Source organism: Biomphalaria glabrata, chromosome 18 (genome assembly GCF_947242115.1).
Source record: "Biomphalaria glabrata chromosome 18, xgBioGlab47.1, whole genome shotgun sequence".
Taxonomy (NCBI): domain Eukaryota; kingdom Metazoa; phylum Mollusca; class Gastropoda; family Planorbidae; genus Biomphalaria; species Biomphalaria glabrata.
The window spans coordinates 20795239-20798741 of record NC_074728.1 but is presented as its reverse complement, the minus strand read 5'-3'; the positions used below and the strand labels follow the sequence as shown (position 1 = coordinate 20798741).

The following is a 3503-nucleotide window of genomic DNA, read 5'->3' as shown; positions in this document are numbered from 1 at the left end:
TTCCCTATGTTTAGTTGAACACAAATATTTTCAACTTGCATGCAAAAGAGAAAAAAATGAGAAAAAAAAAACATTACTTGCTTTGCTGGAGTTTCCTACCATTCATATGCAATGCATACATTGAAAGAAACAGTTAAGTATATACAGCTAAAACATAGTATTTTAAAAGACTACTCGCCTTATAGAATAAAAATTCCTTGCTGTGATTTTTATATTTTGCATGTCCCTATTAGATGATGGTTCCATTTCTCTGCATGCTTCTTTTTTTTTTCTTTCTTTCTTCTTGTATGAAACAATTAGATCTCTGCAACTTGATCTGAAGAATATTATGAAATGAATGAAAAGAGCAATGGGCTGTCTAACCAAATTTGTGTTTAAATGAACTTAGATAGTTGCGTACTTAGGATTGTGCTCTATAAATGCTATGCCACGAGATGAACCTATATCAAACTTATGCAAAAGTGGAAAATAAATTACAAAAGCATTAGTAGAAATATTCTTAGAATGTTAATAAAACATAATACATATTCTCAAATTAGCATGCATAAATCTAAACAAAAAAAAAAAGATTTTACTTGCTTTGTTGAGTTTTATCAATAATTTCAATTATGCTGTTCTGTACTATGCATTGGTCAAAAGAAACAAAATTAAATTTTATATACCTAAATTATAGTACTTTAGAAAATTACTTGCCTTAAGGAAGAAAATCTTTTGGACATCTTTGCTGCGATTCTTAACATGTTATTTTTATTTATTTTGCCTGCTCCAGGTAGATGATGGTTTTATTCGTCTGTATGCTGCTTGATAGTGCTAGAATGTACTCAGACACCTGAACTGCAAAATTCAAAATGTGATTATGATTCAAATGATAAATGGATAAAACATTAGGCAGTCTAACCAAAGATATGTTTCAATCTTGCTGAAAATAATGACATTTTTACTAAGCTTGTTGATTACTTCTAAATTGTTCTAGCTTAAAAAAAATGTTATGGGACTGAATGAAATTGTTATTCTTCAAATGTTATTGAAAAGAAAAGCATTCTCAATGAGCATGATATCGCTACTTCTTGCCTGTTACTCCATCTGTATGCTCCACTATTTGATCTGAAAAATATGTGATGAGTGAATAGAGCACCAGACTACTTAACCAAATAATTTGAGTTTAAATCTATGGCTAATGAAATATTTACTAAACTAGTTTGGACACTCGTAACTAATCTCTTTCTAAATATAAAATAAGAACAAAATATCAAATTTAAACAAAATGAAACAAAAATTATTACTAAACATTGAGAGAACTAAGAAAATTATTCTTAAATGTTATTGGAAAATTGAGACTGACATACTCAATTAACATGCTTAAAATATTAGTTAAAAAAACAAACAAAAAAATACTCGCTTTTCTGAGGATTACCTGTCATGTTACAGTTTGCCTGTTCTGTATATAGGCCTACACATCAAAAGAAGCAATGAAGTTAATTTCAAAATAATCAAAGCAATAAAAAGAAAAACTTACCTATTCCAATAGCTTCTATAATTTGACTGTTCCAAGTAGATAACGGGTCCAATTATCTGTATGTTGTATGGAATAGCAATCTGATGTGATCTGCAACTTTATCTGAAAAAGTTTTTTTCTAATGATAAATGGATAGAGCATCAAAGATAATGAGTTTAAGTTTTAGTAGAGATAATGAATATGTACTAAACTAGTTTGGTCACTTGAATTAATCTAGCTCTATTAATACTAAGTGAAAAGAACTAAGTCATATCAAAATTACTAATACCAAGTGAAAAGAACTAAGTCATATCAAAATTATACTAAGAAGAAAAAAATACTGAGAGAACTAACTCACAAAATTATTCTTAAAATGTTAAAAGGTAATTTAAACATTGAAAACAAACATATTTTTAGCATGCAATAAACAACAGATTAAAAAAAAATTACTTGCTTTTCTGAGGTTTATCTGTAGTTTTAAACCTAGACTCTTGTGTATACATAATGAAGCTAATTTAAATAATAACTAAATTGTTGAATTTAGAAGCACATTTTGAGTCAAAAGAATAAAATTTGGACATGCTTACTGCACAGTTCTTGATAACTAGCTCCCAAGTCTTGCCTGTTACTCAAAGGAGATTTTCCCATTAATCTGAATGCTCTTTTAGTCCAAGAGTGCTAGGATGTACTCCACAACTTGACCTGAAAAAGATGTGATAAGTGAATAGAGCACTGGACTACTTAACCAAACAAATTGAGTTTAAATCTCTGTATGGATACTGAAATATATAATAAACTAGTTTGGACACACTTGAACTAATCTCTCTCTCTCTCTAAATACAAAATAAGAATAAAATATCAAATTTATACAAAAGTAAAAAATAATTACTAAACATTGAGAGAACTAAGAAAATTATTAAAATGTTATTTAAACATTGAAACTGAAATTCTCAATTAACATGCTTAAAATATTAGTTACAAAATTTAAAAAAAAAATGCATGTTTCTCTGAGGATTATCTGTAGTGTTATAGTTTGCCTGTACTGTATTATACATACATCAAAGGAAGCAATGAAGTTAATTTAAAAATAACTAAAGCATTTAGAAGAAAAACTTACCTCATACAAATATTTTTAGAGATACACTTGCTGCACTTTTTTTTATGTAGTTTTCAAGCCCAGCCCAAAGGTGCTGGTTTTGTTCATCTGTAGGATGTTCTATTTCTAGAGCAATAGAATGCATCACCATCTGAAAAATAAAGAATGTAATAAATGGAGTGTTGTGATGCCATACCAAAGATGTTGAGTTTAAGGCTATCTTGAGACATTGGATGTTTTACTGCTATTTCTAGATTTTCCTGAATTATTCAGGCTCTATAAAATGATAAATGCAATGTGTATTAAGATAATATGATCATAAGTTTTGACTTTAAAAGCTTCAAATGTAAATCAAGAGATCTGGTAAGGGTCTACTTCAAAAAATAAGATAATTTTATTGATTCTAGAACTAGAGTAGACTAGAGTGTACATCCTATGCATTTCGTGTGTCAATCTAGAGTCATGCATGACTTAAACTCTGCTAACTGGTTGGTTTTCCTGGCTGATTAAGGTTTAATGCAGTGATTCCCAAAGTGGACTATATAGACCCCTGGGGTCTACGAAGACTTCCAAGGGGTCTACGAAAGTGAAAAATATAATTGGGGGTCTATGATAATAGATTTCATTTAATCAGGTCGTGACTATAACTTTTACATCCCATGAATGTAATTCTTTCATACATTAATATATGATTTGTACCTTAATCAATCATTATAATTCAGACATTACTTTAAATAAGAAGATGGCTGAGGTAATTACATCTAGACTAGATCTCTACCTTCTACTACTTACGGCATAGACTAGATTCTTGATTTAGACTCTAGACGAAACTAGATTTACGTTCTCAATTAAACAAAATTTACTAAGACTAAGATTAAGTCAATTAATCGAGCTCAGACGAGCCTCAGATGA

The 3503-nt window shown here is 29.3% G+C and overlaps 1 long non-coding RNA gene across 1 annotated transcript; it reads right to left on the bottom strand.

Annotated features, from left to right (window-relative positions):
• Positions 1-694: 694 nt before the first annotated feature.
• LOC129924026 (uncharacterized) lies at positions 695-2743 on the bottom strand. Its single transcript, XR_008775969.1, has 4 exons — positions 2613-2743; positions 2083-2197; positions 1517-1618; positions 695-1104 (listed from the first exon to the last, which is right to left on the bottom strand). It is a non-coding gene; the product is annotated as an uncharacterized LOC129924026 (long non-coding RNA).
• Between the last annotated feature and the right edge of the window lie 760 nt (positions 2744-3503).